Source organism: Polistes canadensis, unplaced genomic scaffold (genome assembly GCF_001313835.1).
Source record: "Polistes canadensis isolate GaletaPanama2010 unplaced genomic scaffold, ASM131383v1 scaffold_8, whole genome shotgun sequence".
Lineage (NCBI taxonomy): Eukaryota > Metazoa > Arthropoda > Insecta > Hymenoptera > Vespidae > Polistes > Polistes canadensis.
Window position 1 is genome coordinate 375,234 of NW_014569555.1, and position 19,178 is coordinate 394,411.

General features: G+C 33.0%; 1 protein-coding gene and 1 long non-coding RNA gene across 16 annotated transcripts in view; one reads left to right on the plus strand and one right to left on the minus strand.

Moving 5' to 3' along the window:
* Positions 1-19,178, plus strand: part of LOC106791425 (tyrosine-protein phosphatase Lar) — a 542,243-nt gene that overhangs the window by 165,386 nt on the left and 357,679 nt on the right. For 9 of the 15 annotated variants that reach the window (XM_014757139.1, XM_014757148.1, XM_014757156.1 and 6 more), the window contains exons 1-2: positions 4,755-4,981; positions 9,690-9,725. The gene's annotated coding sequence lies outside the window, so the exon portion shown is untranslated. Of the gene's footprint in view, positions 1-4,753; positions 4,982-9,689; positions 9,726-19,178 lie in introns of those variants that run through there. The other 6 variants (XM_014757048.1, XM_014757065.1, XM_014757072.1 and 3 more) reach the window with 2 other exon arrangements.
* Positions 17,224-19,178, minus strand: part of LOC106791508 — a 55,276-nt gene continuing 53,321 nt past the window's right edge. The window contains exon 2 of the long non-coding RNA XR_001382187.1: positions 17,224-17,615. This is a non-coding gene — a long non-coding RNA (uncharacterized LOC106791508). The remainder of the gene's footprint in view (positions 17,616-19,178) is intronic.

Consider the following 19,178-nt stretch of genomic DNA (forward strand, 5'->3'; position numbering starts at 1 on the left):
AGCTAAATGGACAAAAAAAAACAAATAAAATGAAAGGATAATAGAACAATAAAAGAAATATAAAGGAAACACGGGTGGTAAAAGTGTAAAAATAAATTATCTTTAGATCGTGGAAAGATATATACCCTAAAATATCTTCTTCCCTAAGATATCACCGCGTATTTTTAAGATAGAACAGATATAACAATGATAATAATGTAATATTATCAGAAAAGATCAAAGCAAATACCGTAATGTAATATGAAGAATTCTAATATGTAGAAAGTTTAACCGCGAGTCGCGTATTTAATAACAGAATGATTCTGCACACGCAATACTCTACGACAAATAGAAAACTAGAAATAGAAGAGAGAGAGAGAGAGAGAGAGAGAGAGAGAGGATAGGGTAAATTTAGTTAAATTGAAATAAGCGTGTCGATTGTAAAGAAAAATATGATTGTTTTAAGCTCGTTTTTTGAACAAAGTTACAACTATTTGAAATTTCGCGCGTGTGCAAAGGGAAAAGATAAAAATGGATAATGAAAAAAAAAAAGAATAAATAAAAGGGCAAAAATGGAACAAATTTTTGTTAAAAAAAAAAGAGAATTCTACCCTGGAAAGATATTTTTATTAGTTGCGCGCGAAACTAACGTACATGGATGGAAATTGACGTGGTGGTGTATTGTTGGCTTACCGCACTCGGACATGCATAAACGTTCTAGTATGTGTTTGTTTCTGTGTATGTGTGTTTGTATGTTTGAGAGAAAGAGATAGAGAGAAAGAGAGAGAGAGAGAGACCAGTGTACGATGGAATTGCAACGAGCTGCGTTCTTCGAATGCACGCGAGCGAAATTGTGGCCACGAGCGCGCATGCGGAACGTTTTGAAGGAACGAATCGACTTTTCTCTCTTCTTCCCTCTTCCTCTTTCTATCTTTATCCCTCAAACTCCCTCTCTCTTCCTATTTTTTTTTCCCTTCTTTCGCTGTTTTTTTTTTTCCGAGAGAACGAAAACCGTTCCTCGTCTTAATCACTTGTCCGTGTAATTTTTTAAATAGATTTCTTAAAAAAAGAAAAATCTTTTCTTTACATCATCATATCCGCGTTTGGATAGATTTTAAATACAATTTTGTGAAGCATTCATAGCTTATCTCTTATACATTTCACAGAATCTTTACAAACGTATTCTATGTGAAAAATATAAATGGAATATAAATTCGTAAACGTTTTATGAACCTCTATCTCTCTATCTCTATCTCTTTTTTATTTTTTTCCCTCTTTAATAAGATCAATTTCTATGGGGGAATCATCTGAAGAATTTCTGATGGATCTCGACTAATATCTACTTAAAAAAAGAAAGAGAGTTATCTCAAATTATACTATCCACTATGTTAGACTTTTCCGACTAGATGTATAGAAGAGTATCGTACGTATGTAAGTACGTATTCGTATAGGTACTCTGCTCGAGGTAAGTATACGAAATGTTACGTTATGTCGGTTCAGTTAAAGCAAAGTTTGCAAAGTAATCAGAAACGTGGAGAAGGAGACTGGCTAGGCGAACACATTTATGCGAGTTTCAAACTCTTCTCCCTCGTTCTACTTCAACTTCCCTTTTCCTTTTTCCCTGTTGCTCCTTCTACCCTCACCTTTGTACCTTTCCCCCCTCCCCCCATTGCTTTTTTTCTCTTTTTTACTCTTCTATTATCGCAAATTCAACTCCCTTCGGTTACCAACAACATATAAAAGTCCACGTATAGAAGAAAACAACCACATCTTTACATTATTTTTAATTTATATACGTAGTTATTATACTTGTAATTAGTAAGACTCATTCGACGATTTTGTCATGTTTTTATGCTTAAAAAATGAAGATTACATGTCTTCAAGGTAAATTACTCAACGTAATTAGCTTAAATTATTTGGTGTTTAATGGGCCGATTAAAATATCTTTTTGCTTGCTATTAAATGGTTCGTAGAAAGTTTTACAACTATTATTATACTTTTCGTACGAGTTTTATACGTTTATAGCTATTATTTAGCGAATATTAAGACAAATTTGGCAAGGATCGCAAATAATATTTGACTTCCGAAAATAAATTATACATTATTGAAGAAAAATATCAAAAACCAATAATCCCGGGGTAGAAAGAATTTATTGTGATATTATTAATACAAAACATTTCCAGATAGGATTATTTTTTTTTTCTAAATAAAAAACGTACAGTTATATTAATACCTTTTATAATTAGTTAATTCTGGAGATATCGATTAACTCGTTGGATAAATAGCCGAAATGAAATTTTCGAGATAAAATTTCAAAGATTATTTTAAAAGATAAGGAAAGATTAATGAACCTGTTGCATATTTTTTTGTCGGTTGGTTGTTCATCAAAGATATCATTCTGAAAGGATCGTACGTTCGTTTGAAGCTTGGATACGTCTATTCCTCAGGAGACATTTCTTCCCTCCCCTACTTCCTCTTCTTCTTTATCTTCTTCTTCTTCTTCTTCTTTTTTGAAAGGTTGGATAGATTTAGGATTTCTCTAGCGACACCGAATCGTTGATATCAATTAGCTGCAGAAGAGAAGCTTCGCTAGCAAAGTTTGAAATCGGAGGAGGTAGGAGACGTTGAGTGCTTCGTTCGGTTAGTTCGTTAAGGAAGTTAGCTGACTTACGGAGCCAGCAGAAACGGATAACTCGTCTTGCGTAACGACTCTTAACGCAATACTCTATCTCTCGAGTACTTACAAAGGTTGCCTCGCAAACTTCGCCTTTCCTCCATATCTTTACGTTATCCCTTTCTTTCTCATCCAAACAAGAGAAGAAAGAGAGAAAGAGAGGACACGTAAGGGTTGCGACGATGCTTGCAATTTGTCGCACGCGACACCTGACACGTGTCACGCAATAAAACACGCAAGTCTCGTGACACTTTCTCTCACTTCTCTTCGAACCAACGGTGAAAACGCAAACTCTTTTCCTCCACCTATCTACCCACCACTCTACTCCTCTTATTTGTACTTGTAAAACAATCGAATCGGACGTTCGAAACTTTTAAAACGTCGCTTCCCACATAACTCGTCAATATTTCACGATAGCTCTCTACAGACACGTAACAAGTTTTCCCTACTAGAATATTATCGAATTTTTATTTTCTACAAATCTCACAATCCATTTCAAAAATATTCGATTTCACGTAAGAGAGTCAAAATAATCGAATTTTTTTAAATCGAGAAAAAATACAATTTTACGATAAGTCGGTCAAACTCTCTATTGAATTATTTAATCGATGGAATTGTAAAATACGTCTCCTGTACTTGTAATTATGATTGTTAAATAAATAAAAAAGAAAAAAACTGAAAAAAAATTGATTTTATGATTAATTTTATATAACAATTATTTAAATCATTAAAATAAATCAATTTTTGACTCACTCCTCAATCGTAATTACGTATTTAAATAATTAACAAATAATTTAAAAATATTATACAATTGTGTGTTTTGTATGTGACAAATGAAATTAAAACGAACGATAAAAAATAATATTAGTGATACGATATTTCATCGTACGACATTAGAAATATGGATTCGAAGCTTTAGTCTCCCCTAGTGCTATCCTTGAGAATATTTATTGATTTTAATGCAGCGCCGTCTATCGTCCAGCAATAATAACTATAAACACCGTCATACCACCGAGTATCCTTATTCGTGTTGGTAATGTCTATGTTGTGTATACAAGGTAAAGCAACTCTATGGTTTATCATGTTGGAACTGGCCATGTGATTTGATGCAATTTACAGTACGAATTTACCGACACGAGACGACACATATAAATGATTTCTAACACCGTTACGAATAAACCAATGTAACTATTAATCGATATAACTGACATTTGTAAAACGTCAACGTGTTTTTATAAATTTAAAAGAAGAAAATAAAACTATCATTTGCGTTCTATCGAGATTATAAATAATTGCTTGATTTTTATTTCTTTTACGAATATTAAGCAAACATTAATATGATTTAAGCTGAATAAAAAAAATGAAACGTTCGTTTCTATAAATTGCATAGCAATATTTTTCGATTAAACTTAATCTAATAAGTATATTACTTTACAATGCACGTAACTGTATATAAATGACTGTTTTATTTTCTTCTTTATTTTTAAATGCAAATAATTAATGAATAATTATTATCTTTAACGAATACATACCTCTCAGTAAACATTTCTTTCACCGTCGAGTAATGTTGAACACGTCTGAACGTATTCGCGCTTAGAAATACTTTGAATTCTTTGTCGGTAATCCCAACAATCAACTAGATCGTATAACAGAAAGTTTCTTTGAAGAAAACACTGTTGGTTGTCTAGCTACCTGAATTATCGACCTTTTCTTCTCCTTCTCACCTTTTACTCGCTCGATAAAGTATTACCCATGTTTTCTTGATACATACGTTATAAGAATTTTTAAGATTACATGCTAGATTTAATCTTTAAAAAAAACAAATCAATAACACAAAGATATTCACATAAATATTATTTTTATTAAATACAAACGAACGTATTAATAAATTCGGTAGTACAAAATTTTGGCGCGAATCGAACGAGGGTAAGGTAACATGTGGTACCAGGTAACGAAAGACGATAGAATGAAGGAAACGAGGAAGGAAAGAGAGAGAAAGAGAGACTAAAACAATCGTAAGAGCGAGAGAGACAGATATAAGCATCGAGCGAGGGACCAATCAGCGCGTGGCGTCGGGAAATAGCCGCGTGATGACGCGACGTACGCAGGTCCACAACATGGCCGGCTGGAGCCTGGCACCGCCATGGCGACATTCTTGTTACTTTCCTAACAATCCTCTTTTTTATACATTTTCCACGACTTTTTTAAACGGCAACGCGTATTACGTAAAAACAAAGAGTGATAAGTGCGTTGAGAATGTGTCAGTGACGGTGGGATTTCTTTGACCACGCGGCCAGACGTCTACAAAATAATACGAAGAAAGTGCAAGTGAGTGTCTGTCTCTCTCTTTCTCCCTCTCTCTCTCTCTATATATATATTTCTTTCTCTCTCTCTCTCTCTCTCCCCCTCGCTCTCGTGCACGCACGCACTCAAACGCGACTTTTAACTTGGAATATGCATTGTTTAGAAAATCCTTCCCAAACATAACCTCATTTTTTCGATGCATTTTATTCTTCATTCATGCAATTTGTATTTTCAAAACAAAAAATAATGAATGAATGAATGAATTGCGTCAGAAACAAAAAAGCATCTCTGATCAAGCCTAACCTCTTTTCTTAAAAACACACTCGCATATTTCCTTTAACTTGCATTTGTTTTTCATTGAAAAACTTCTATATTCTTTGAATTAAAATAGAATCCTCTTGCATCAATACAAATATACAACGTGATTATTAATATGTATATTATCTATCGTTACTCGACAAGTGGTTGATTCCCCATACACACACATATACATAGATCCAGATAGAATATAAATACATATATTTGAATCATTTAACACGTGTCTCTATATAAATGCATATATATGTGTACTTTGATCAGAAACGAGAGTAAGTGATCAAGTGTGAGTGGGAATGTAGCGTGGTGCGAGAGAAAGAGAGAGAGAGAGAGAAGAAGTGCGCGCGAATAGAAGAAGCGTGGTTGCTGCATACGTTGTGTGTGTTCAGTTGCATGTACCATCTACACACGCATATATACATATACACATATATGTATATGCAGTAAATAGAGTAAGATTGTCGATTGTTTACGCGATTTGAGTCCCTCGCGTACGTTAGGCTCGGTCGTTGACGCGGCCGGTGAATAAACCAAACGTCGTTATGGCAACACATATGTACATGTGTGGATACACGTTTAGGACACACGTGTATAGTAAATGCGTAAGCGTGTTTCTCTCTTTCTCTCTCTCTCTTTATTTCTTTCTTTCTTTCTCTTCTATCCGTTTGACTCCTCGTGGTTGTTGGTCGTGTCGTCGTTAGCCTTCTGTCGTGTTCTTCGTCTAACAATCAGAGTAACCCTTTCTCTCTCTCTTGCGTGCACGACAACAGCTGGAGGAGAACGAATCGCGGCCACGCCAGGAACACTGCACGTACGGCACGCGTCCTCCCCCTTCTCCCTCTTTACCCCCTTCACCACTACCTTCTCTTTCTCTTTCTTATACCTTCTCCCTTCGTTCCTCTTTAGCCACCCCTCCCTCCCTCCTCTCCCTTTCCGCTTCTATACCTAATCGTTGGTTGTCGCAGTACGCCGCCTACGCGTTAGAGATCGTTCGAACGATCGAACACACGTTTTCGATCAATTTTATATGTATGTGCAGTAAGTGTCCTTTAAAATTGTATGCCGTATTACGTTTATTACATTTTTATTTAAAAATTATTGATATAATGTGATTAGAATGATGACAATTTAGAAAGAGATACATGAATATATTTTTTTATTAGATATTTAATGAGTTTAACTTGAAAGTATTAATTAAATTAATACAAAAGTAATGTACAGAAAATGTTTGTACTTTCGTACATGTTGGTATTTTATTAGATGAAAATATTAACTTATAGTTAAGGCAGGAACGTTAAAACGAATGTATTTTAGTTTTAATAATCTTAAATATTAGTCGAGTACATTAGAATGTCTAATATATCTTAAGTGATTGATAATTAATCGAAGGAAATGTATATTAAAGTCCAATAGGATGGAGTATTAGTCGAAAGTGTACAATTCTCTTTGAAATCGATGGCTCATTTTCTTCTATGAATGTCAATTAATATATTTTTTGTTGATTGTTCTGCAGTAAGAATGCATAGAAATATATAAAACTTACAGCAGATTATGCAAAATATATACTACATACGAAAATTCGTAGTCTATTATTGTTATTTCTTTCGAAAGTCATATAAACAAAAATCAATAAAAGTAATTTGATCGACTTTCATAGATGACAATTAGCCAGTCTAATAGTGGATTTCGAAGAGGAAGGTAGTTCCTACTTATACTCCGTGTTTTTTAACTACAATTTACGTTTTTTTCGATTAATTAATAATCATTTAAAATCCATCAAACATTCTAATGTACTTTATTAACATTTTTGATTGTTTAAAATAAAATATATTTTTTTTAACGTTCCAGTCCGGTGACGACATTGATTTAGAAATTTTTATCTAATAAAAAAGATCGAAATTGTTTTATGATTTGGAGTATGTTAATAGATATATAATATTTAAACAAATGTATATTTAATATCTTTTTATCGATAGATGGCATTTATATGATGTTCTGAAGAAAGAGATTCGATTTATTAGGAATATTATTTCAGTTATACACATGCGCAACCGTTTAAACGTCATGTAAACAAGAATTAACAAAAGAAATTTAATCGACTTTTATAGGGAACAATGAAACAGTCTAACAGTGGATTTCGAAGAGAACGGAATACTAAGTTTACATTCTGTGTTTCTAGATTACAATATAAATTTCTTTCGATTAATTAACAATCATTTATGGTACATCTAACATTTTAATGTTGTATTTTACTAATATTAAGATTGTTTAAATTTATTGTGTACAATATATCGATCGGACTTTCACTTGTTTATTGTTTGTTGTTTGTTTAATGATTCTATTTAATTATCGATCGTTGAATATAATATAATGTTTTATATACTTACGCATACTATTATAACTTCTTTACATTGTTAATTTTGTATGAAAAAGAAAATCCTCAAGAACGTCGTGGTTTCTTTCTTTATAAATGACGAAAAGTTCGATCGTTGCAATCCTCCTAGTCCTCTTTCCTTCTCCTCCTCCTCCTCCTTGAAAATTTCAATGGAAGAAAATTCTCTTGGATTGGATACGCTACTACTACTTCTATTACCACCATCACCAATGCTACTATCAGTATTACTATTATCATCCTCCCTCCTTTTCTTTTTTCTTCCTTTCACTCCCTACTTTACCGTTTGCATTTTTACGGTACGAAGAAAACACATTCGATCGATCGTTCGCACACTCGTTGTCGATTCGATTGTCCAATGGAAAATCTCTTCGTTTGCTTTCGTTCAGAATTTTTTTTCGTGAGAACGAGGAAATGCGAAGCTGTTTCATTTTGGCGACACCTTTTCGCTATACAATACATACACACATATCCTTATTTACGTATGGGTATGTATGTATGTATCTATGTATAAAATCGAAATTGAAAATTCTTTCTCATTTCAGCTAGTTTTTATTCTCAGTTTATAGAAATAAATATTAAATTAAAATCGATAAGGAATGATGCATATTATTTTTTGATCTTTAATTTAGATTTTTTACTCTGAAAAATAAAATTTGATATATACTTGGAACCACTCTACGTGAGTTGAGGCTAGAAAAATCTCTTGAATCTTACACAAAAACAAAGTTTTCGTTAAAAATTTAAATTTCGTTGAAATTTATCCTTACTTATTAGTCAAATTAATATACCCTCATGATGCGTGTAATCCATATTTTTAATTACCGTATATTGATAAAGTAATTAACATACATATATGAATCTAATAATTTATCAATATAAGTTAATTACGTTATCAGTATACATATAAAGTTAATTACTTTATCAATAAAAAATGTATATACACACACATAAATTGATTAGCGAGTTACTTACGTGTATGGCGTGTAAGTGTTATGCACAAATGCATGCAGAGAAAATGAGTTTATTTCTTTTCAGTTTCATTTTCTTAGGCTTAAAACATAGCATATAACACGCGATAGACTTTATCGTCTTATAAAATCGTAGCAGTTACTGCTATACCGTTCCCCCTCCCCCCCCCCATCCTCGTTCCCTTCCCCATCTATTTTCTCAACGTTTCAATTACCTTCCGGCACATGCTTGCAAGATATGTATAATAAAAGACGAGAGGCGAATACAAATCGGATGCAAGCAAGGTACGAGACGAAATCGAGAAAGGGTGGAAGAGGGGGAGTTATACGTGTAAATGTTACCTCAGAGACGGTTGATTCCATACTATGTACGTTTCTCGTCTTTGTATCTAGGATACATACTTGTCGATATAGATGTCGTGTTTACATTTTCGAAAAAAGTTTCTAGTAAAGTTTGACGACGAGATCTACCAACGACCATAGATAAACAGTCAGTTTTTGTCCTCCGAATCGTTCGTATCGTCGAGCTTATTGGTGTGATATACGTGTGTACGTACGTAAAATTTATTCGAGTATCTTATCCACGCAATTATTTCCTTTCGAATTTTATTGTAATTGAGAAGTAATTTCAATTGGAGGAATATATATGGGATTCGTATTTTTTTTATAAAAGTAATATATATTTAAATTTATTTATTAATATATTAATTTATACATTTCGTGTTGAAATCATATTTAGAGATTTTTATACTATTCTTTATTAAAAATTTATATAACATCATAATTTTTTGAAATCAAATTAATATATTTTAATATAATTATAAATATATGTATAAGAATAGAAATATGTAAATTTATTTTTTTTTCTTAGGAATTTAAATAAATATGTTTTATTGTATAAATAATAGAATTTTTAGGAAATGTTAGGTTGTTCGGAGAGTAATTTCGTTTTCTTTTTTTTTTTAATATAAAGTATTATAAGACAGTGTTGAGTTTTTAACAATTGGTTGTTGTTAAACATTAACTAATGAAATTTTTTCATTTTTGATTACAGGACTGATCAACCAACGATCGAATCTTTTAAATACAGGTGCGTACCTATCATACACAATCATCCCTTAGGTTTGGGGGATGCTAGCTTATCTAAATGTATCAACGTATTGCATGTATGTATGTACATTCATTTTCTATTTAATCTCTTCATGATTATTATATTTTTCTTTTCTTCTCGTACGTTAACAAAGAACTTACGTCTCAGTTACGTTTAGATTAGCATCAAATTTAAATCAACCCTTTTATCTTATATCAATCGTCACACTCGTTTATTTCGACGACAAACATATTTATTTTCTTTCGCAGAATCATTCAATTTATTTTTCTGCGTATACACGAATACCTAAAAACTATATTATTAAGATGAAATAATACAGGAAATATTTGTAATACTTATGATAGAATATTTTATTTGAATTTCATTTCATTTGTTTGTAATTTTCTCTCTTTCTCAAAGAAAAAAAAAAAAAAATAGAAAAGAAAATTTCTATCATTTAATTAAAATTTGTCAGAGTCATTGAAATGAAATCATTAAATAATAATTATGAAAAATAATTATATTAAAAGTACAGTAATCGTTTGCGATTAGATATCGAAGAGAAAAATGAAATAAATGAAATGATTTTGTTATTTATCTTTAAACAAGGCTATTTATATGTCGATTGTTTAGCGTATATAACGTCTTTTAAGTCGACAAGATAAGTTTTACCACAAAGAAGACGATATACAAGGTATACGCATTCGTAATTTATACACTCATGTACGTAAACGCATACATATGTGCAACGATAAAAGAGGGTATCAATTATCTAACAATAAAGTTACGGGACTTTGAACGTGTACACATGGTACTATGCATCTCTTTCTCTTTTGTGTATATGGTGTTGTATGCACGTATGAATGGATATGTGCAACATAAACAATCTTTCGTTCTTTTCGAATACGCCCGCATGCTTTTACAACCAACAGCTTTTGTTTCATTGTTGTTTTATCTTCTTCTTCTTTTTTCGTTTGACGTATACACTTTTTTTTTTTTCAAAAAAAAAAAAAAAAAAAAGAAAAAAAAAGAAAAAGAAGAAAGAAGAAAGGAGAAAAAATATTCACTCAACGAACGAACCGCTCATGGTTCTTCATAAATATCGCGCGCGTACGCGTCACGAACGCATATTTTATTACACATACATACGCACACACAATACGCGCGTAAATAGCGTAATCGTTCCGATAGATGCCAAAGTTGAAGTTTTATTTTCTTTTTTTTTGTTTTTTTTTTTTTTTGAATTTTTAACGAGGTAGTATAAAAAAAGAAAGTATGTAAAGTTTAATACATAAATTTTCCCCTTCTTTTATTACAAATTATTTCGCCAAAGTGATTTTTGGTTGTTTTTGAAATGCATCCTATCGGGAATAAAAAACCATCTATTTTCCGATATTTCGTATCGTCAATTTTTGCACGACTCTCTCTCTCTCTCTCTCTCTCTCTCTCTTTCTCGTTCGTCTACATCGCACATATTTTATAATATTATTCATGTTTTTTTTTTCTTTTTAAACACGATAATATTATAGAATCGCTCGTCCGATGCACAATTTTTATTTTAAAACATTATCGTCATACAAAGATGGAAAAGAGAACGTCCTTTGAACGATCGTCGTTGATCATGCACGTTGACACCCGTTGTTTTATCATCCCTCGTTAATGCACATTATTTTTCTCACCTATAGCACAGGATTTTATTCTTCAAACGCACATATAGTTATTCTATTACATATTAATTATATGTTAAATGTGTCATTGATTTGATCTATCATAATACGACGTTGCCACACACCTATCTTTTCCGATTCCTACGAATTTTATTCGTCGTAAAAAAGAATGGCGTGGCCGAAGTGTGGATGGACAAGTTTGATTCTCGAGCGGTACGATTTAATTAATGAAATGAAATTTAAGATTCTCATCTTGCAATTATCCTATTTTTTTTTTTTTTTTTTTTTCTAATTATTCGTATCAATTAAAGAACACAAGACTCTTATCGTTGGAGAATAAAGTGAAAAGGAAATAAAATATATTCGTCGTCGTTATTATTCTCATTCATTTTAAACCAATATCCAGTTTACGAATGATAAAATCAAATAATTGCATCGAAGAGGTGATTCCTTTTTTTCTTAATATTATTATTATTATTATTATTTTTCTTTTTTATTTTCTTTAATTTACATTTTCGAGGGTTGTACACAAAAATTGGATCCTACAGCTAATATAAGAAAATAGGGCTCGAGTTCTTCATTACCCACGTGATCCTCGTACCGACGGTTTCATCCCCTCTGCTTTACCGACGAGCTTGTCGTGCTTGTAGGGAACATCTCGTCTGTACTAACGGGTGAAGGTAAGTTTCTCCAGTATATACGTAAATTGTACTGTGATTTTACCATTTATCGGGATATTCCATTAATAAACAAAACTGAACCCATCGTTATCTGCATTATCCTGCTTGGAGAAAACTGTTGTACTTATTTATTAACTTAAGATCATTCGCGCGTTGAAAATAATCATTACTATAATATAATAACAAATTGATTAATATTCAAAAATGAAATAGAAAAAAAAATGATACATTATCGTTATCGAAATATATATTTAATAATAATTAGGGAGGAAATGATAAGAGTCTATGAAATATTCGATAACGAGCTAGCTGTTATCTATGTTTCTGTCAACATAATTAATCACCGCTGTCTTTATCTCTCCATTTAATAAAGAGTGAAAAAGTGTAAAAAAAGATAAAAGAAATAGAAGAGAAATAGAGAAAACTAGAGAGATAGAGATAGAGAGGGAGTGAGTGAGTTAGAAGAGGAAAAAGAAGATAACAAAGGTATCTTCGCTTAACGAGTAGACGAGTACAAAGTTTCAGAAACATTAAGAAGATAAAAAGGGCGTTGTTGTGACGTCCGAATAATACCTAGAATATGTATTTATGCTTTAGCCTTATGATTAATTACACTTTATGGGCTTCTCGTGCCAAAGCTCGGCTTGCTTATGTACTCGTTGAAGAAGAGGAAGGGTTAGCTGTTTCGCGTTTGTTTAAGTCTACGAGAGTGAAAAAAGTCTGCAAAAGGGTGAACCAAAGAGTGGACGAGTGGGAGTGGATGAGTGGGAGTGGAAAGGGGGATAAGGGATGGGGGAGGAATAGGGAATGGTTAGAAGGGTGTTCTCACGAAGTAGTAGATCGAACAGTAAGGGAGAGTTAGACGTTGGGTTACACGCGAGCAAACTTCCGACCACGAGAAAGTATTTTTAATCACTCGATAACTCGTTCGGTGCCAGCACGATGTCCCCAACTCTTTTTAACATGCCTTCTACTCTTTCTCTCTTTCTCTTTCTCTTTTTCTCTTTCCTAGATAATTATCCATAATTGGATTACCGTTTCTCTTTTCGTATGTTTTCCCACGAAGTTGAAACTCATTAAGGTTACTTCTCGAACGTCATTACGTATAGTAGTGACCAGCTAATGGAGTGGAATCCTTGCTAAGTGTAGCCTTCATTCTGTTGCAATTAATTTTACCAAATAAACGTAGACAAAAAGAGAATTCGATGGAGGAGAGGTAGAGAGAGAGAGAGAGAGAGAGAGAGAGAGGGAGGGAGTGGTGAAGAGGTGAAATAGTTTGTCGAAATTGAGAATTACACACATTGCGTGATTAATTACATTATTTGATAGTTTAGTAATATTATCAGAAACCATGATTGAATACATTGAACTCTTGTTCGTTGGTCTTTCGATAAAATGTTGAGTATCGTGATGTTGTATATTTCAAAGGACTCATTGGTGTATACATTTATTTATGTATGTATATATATGTAGTGTACAAATCTTATCGAATATCATTAAAAAAGTTATAAGTTATAACTTTGAGTTAGGGAAATTAGAAAAAGGTTTCAATCGTTGTAAGATTTTAAAGTATCAGTACCAAAAAGAAAAGAGAAAAAGAAAAAGAAAGAAGAAGGAGTTGTAAATATTAGAAAATATTTAATGTAAATATTATATCGTATCTGTCGTTAGAATTATTGAAAGTTTTGATCACAAAATTTCAATGTTTGACGCGTTTAAAGAAAGTAATAATCGATGTAAGAAAAAAATAAGAAGACGCGTGTAAGAAGATAGAAATCTCTGTTCTTTGGGTAAATCCGGCTAAGGAAAAAGGAGAAAAGTGAGAGAGAAAGAAGTCGTGATGGATCAGAGAAAGAGAAAGAGAGAGAGAGAGAAGAGGAGAAAGGGATCCGATAATCGATCATGCGACCCGGTGACTTCATTGACGTGCCGGATGAGAAGCAGAAAACTAAGAAGACTTCTTCCATCGACAATCGTTCCCGTACACGAAGCTTCCTCATTTGCTCGGTTCATTTGACGACGTGCCTCGGTGTTGTTCCTTTTCCTTGGTGTTCCCCGTCAATGTCGTTGTCCTCCTTTTTCCTCCTCTTTTCTCCTCTTTTCTCTCCCTCTCTTTTCTCTTCGTTTCTTCATTCACCACTTTGACCCTTCGTAAATTCCTGAACGTAGCTAGACCGTTCCTGTCACCTAATTGAACCTAATCGAAGCTTCCGCACCACGTTCAATCTTTTACTCTCCCTTTCTCTCTCTCTCTCTCTCTCTCTTATGGTGGACACGTTTTTCTTCTGATTCCCTGCAATCCATCGATTCGTTTCTTCCCTTTTTTTTTTCATCCAACTCGTTAAGAATCTTCGATCAGTTGTAAAAAGTCACTTTGCCACCTTTTCTTACGGGATCTTCTTTCAATCTTTTTTATTATTATTATTATTATTATTATTATTATTGCATCGATCATATCTGTAAAATATATTTCTCTGTTAGTTTTCATATTATATTATTACAGTCGTGTTTGCATTTGTGCGTATTAGATTTAATAAAAATTACGAAGAAAGAAAGGTTATAAAAATATAAGAAAATAGAAGCATAAAAGAAAGAATGAAAATAAGAAAATAAGAAAATAAGAAAATAAGAAAATAATAGTATAAGATGGAAAAGCAAAAGCAGCAAAAGAGACACAATAAAGTTAAATAGCATAGTTCGACAAATTTCTTTAAAACACTTGGCAGCTTCTTAATTTCGTGGATGACCTTAATAAAAAAAAAAAAAAAAAAAAAAAAAAAAAAAAAGAAAGAAAGAAAAAGTACATTTCGCGTCGTACCGTGGCACTGAAGACGAAAAGCTAGACGACTTTTCTTCTTGCCTCCTGAAAATTTTCCTCAACCGGTGAAGTTTCCATAGAAAGAGAGAGAGAGAGAGGGAGAGAGACAGATACAGAGACAAAGACAGAGACAAAGACAGAGATAGAGATAGAGAAAGAAAGTAAGGATGAAAGTAAGGGGTGGAATAAAAGAGTGGAGGAGTAGTAGTCGTGAGTGAGAGAAAGAAAGAAAGAAAGAAAGAAGAGAACATACAGGGTGGGAAGTAACTGACCGCAAAAGTGACGTGGGACTTTCTTTTTTATTTCTTTCTCGTTTTACTTCTTTTTATATATATATTTTTTTTCTCTTTTCTTTTTCTCAGAGACCTCATTCGTTCATTAGACTCGACTCGTGCTACACGCTCGCTTCCCAAGCTGTTTTCTCTCTCTCTCTCTCTCTCTCTCTCTTACTATGTTTTTTTTTTTCTTTTTCTTTCTGTCCTCAGTTTTCTCCGACCATGTTACAAGCCCCTTTCTCCATTTTTCCCATTTCTATTTCTCTACCCTTTACCTTCTTTCTCGTTTCTACGGTACCTTTCTCTACCACTCCAGTAGTAGCCTCTTGTTCTTATTGTTAGTTTGTCTTTTTCCTTCCACTCTTGGTCAGCCGAGTACAAAATTAGACATTTGAAAGAGCATTCTTGTCTGTGTTCAAGCGTGCTTCTCTACCACCCTTCCCTCCCATTTTCCCTTACTCCTTTCCCCCCTCTCTCTCTTTCTTTCTTTCTATGTTTGCGTCATAACCACATACATCCTCTCGCGATTCTTTTAACGAATATCTTCCTACTACAAACTCTGGCAAATAACAACATTCTGCTTGCTGCTACTACTACTACTACTACTACTACTACTACTATACGCGTGTAAAGATGCATTTGAAAAATAATACTTATTATGAAGTCCGGATGATCGTTTTAACCCTTCCATTATCATCCGTAATTATTAAATTACAGTCCTGATTTTACTAGTTGTTAGCTTACAAAAGTAGTTTTTTTTTTTGTAGGTTTTGTAATTAGTATAAATTTTTGTATTTTTTTTTTTTTTTCTTTTCTCTGTGTTTTATCTCTTTTTGTCTTTAATTAATAATTTATTATTATATTAGAGTTTCGCAAACGCGCAATGGGCGTTGATAGAAGTACGAATAAATATATTACCAATTGTAAATGATCGTTTAAATTATTTTATTATTATATTGTAATTACTAGAAAATGCATTACCGATTTTACCGAGTGTCGAGTATGCGTTTACGGTAAATAGGAACGGAAAATGTAAGAATTTGTGTTCTTGTATTCTTGTTTTTTTTTTTTTCTTTTTTGTGATTCTATTTCTTTCTATATTTCTCTCTCTTTTTTTTAATTTAATATTAGTTCCACAAACGCAATGGGCGTTGATAGAAGCAACGTTTTTAATGAAGGAAGTATCGCGTGTGAAGTGTCGAGAAATGAACCAACGAAGTTTACGACTTTGCAATTTCTCTCCTTTTTTTTTTCTCCTTCTTCTTCTTCTTCTATTTCTTTTTGTATCGCGTAAAGAAAGAGAAAGAGAGAGTAGTATGATACTTGAAAGAAACGGAAATTAAAAGCTTGTCAGTGTGGAATATTAAGAGTATTACGAGATTCTTCCTCTTTCTCTCTCTTCTACGTGTCTTTGGCAAACAGGAAGAGATCGGAAAAGAAATGAAAAGAAAAGTGAGATAAACGGAGATAGAGAAAGAGAAAAAAAGACTATAAATCTATCACACGCGAAGCATGATTTTTTTTTTTTTATTACTCGAGAACGTCTTTACTCTTTAATATTCATTCTTGAAACAATTTCTACGTTTAATTTATAAAATTTGATTAGAAAATCTTCGCTATATGGTGTGATTGTATGGTAGATCCGTTATTATAAAGTTATAATCAAAGAATTTGCCATAGGATATAAAAAAAAAAAAATAATTCAAGAATATATTATAAGAATTAAAGATATTTTGTTTTCTCAATTATATAAATTCACTTTTATTTGAAAGCTATAAGAAAAATTTCTTTTGATTTATTACTCGAAGCTATGCAAACCATCCTCGTATATTATTTAGAAAAATGTTGAAGGAGTGGGGAGAGGGGGAGGGATGCGAGATAACGATAGAACAGGTAGGTCGAATTATCGTTTAAATGTGTTGAAACTCTTTTTTCGTTCGCAAAAGTAAACGTATCACCCGTTTATTATCATTCACAACCCTGTTCCTTTTTCCCCAACTTCGTCATCGTCCATTTCTATTTTCTCTTCTATCGAGCCCTTTTTCCGCATCCTTTTTGTTTTTTTTTTTTGTCTTTATATTCGTCCTCCCAGTTAATCTTCCACTTCTTCTATCGTATTCCTCCCTCGTAGAGCTTTTTCACCCCCGAACACAAGCCCCCCTCCCCCTTTTTTGCTCCCATTCCTACCGCCAACCCACACCCTCTTTACCTCTACGCTTACCGCGGTAATTAATTAAAGAACGTCCAGGAGATAGGGCGAGTACGACGCACCGAGAAAAAATATTTGCCAAAGTTTGGCCGTTTTTCAGGGTCCACGGGACCGCGGACTTGCTCGGCACCATTACGGTCGTTCTCGTTTAGATATTAATCGACGATTTTCCTTCCATTCGTGCCAATCCTTTCTTCATCGAAGTCCACAGTCGTTCAGAAAATATATTAATTATTTATTGCTATAAATATATATATTAGATTATTTTTTATTCGTTTGCTGTTATTTTGTGTTTTTTAATATTCTCGTTTAACTTTTCCATTTATACGAAAATAAATTGAGAATAAAAGATTAAAACTTAACGTTTGGAACGAATTTATTTTGTATTCAGTTTAAAAATTCGTCACATATATATAATATTTATAATATTTCGATATTATATTCGCGTATTCTTCTTGTTTTATCATAATGTATATAAATAAATGAATAATTAAAAAGAAAGAAAAAAATTCACGGGAGGGTGGGGTGGGGAGGGATGAGGAAAAAAGTTGTAAGAATTCTCGTGGGCGATCGAGAGACGATATTCTCCCAAGTGATATACGTTGAAATACATAGCACCGTGGAGTAGCACAGTTTTAACGAACTTGCGAAAACAGAATACATCGCGAAAATTAAAATCCTTACTATTAATCCACCGGGGCTAGATATGGATAACATAGGAAAAAGGGGTGGAGAGGTATAGGAAGAGGAGGAGGAGGAGAAGGGGTGGTGGATTGTGGAGGAGGGAAGGGTGGAGAGGATGCTTTCACGTCGATTATTTTTTTCGCGTATTAAATTCGGGATGTTACGAGAAAGTAATCTCTTTCCTCTCGTAAGATTAAACACGAACCATTATTTGATCATCCAAAAACTGGGCCGCAGGCTATTGTTACGGAATTTCTACGCTCGCAATTTCAACTCTCGCCGCTGTAAATTTTCCAACTGCGAAGCCCTGTTCCGCCGTTCCTCGTATCATCCTCTCTCTTTCTCTCTCGTTCTCTCGTTTTCTCTTTTTCTGACCCCGACGATGTTCTCTACGAGTCGTCGAGTATTTTCATGTATGTATGTATGTACGATTCGTTGTTAGATATCACGAGCAACCGGTCGTTTCCCCCATCGTCGATTTCACCATTGAGAATTTTCCCGACAATATATTTCACTAACAAAATAGTTACTTTGGTCAGCTTCTTTTAAGCTTAACGATTTTACGACGACTACGTGTATTCAACGTTTTCGTTATAGAACTTTGTAGTTAACAAAATTTCGACAGATACCTACCTACTCTACCTATTGTATTTTATCGGTTATTTAACGTGACCGTTTAAATTTGGATTTTTACAATTATTATAGAAAAATACAAGAGTATTTATATATATATATATACATAAAGATTATTACGATATCTATAATATATTTTTGTTAGAGAATTTGTAGAAAATTTTTGTAAAATTAAAATCAACGAGAACAAATTTTTAACACGGAATTGAAAGATTAATTAAAAAGATAACATTTAGCGATTGCTATATAGTACTCTCTTAGTTTTGGTGATAGATAATCAAACGGACCGTGAAATTCGTTGATAAAGGATTAGATAGATTACAGGAAAGGGTTTGAGTTTATGTAGTACTTAGAAAATAGCTAACAGCTATGGGACCCCATTTAATCGTCCTACTTCGACGAAACACGTTGACATATGTACGAGAACTACTAACTAGTCGTGTTTCTCCGAAAACGTATTGATCTATTCGAACATTACGCTATTCGT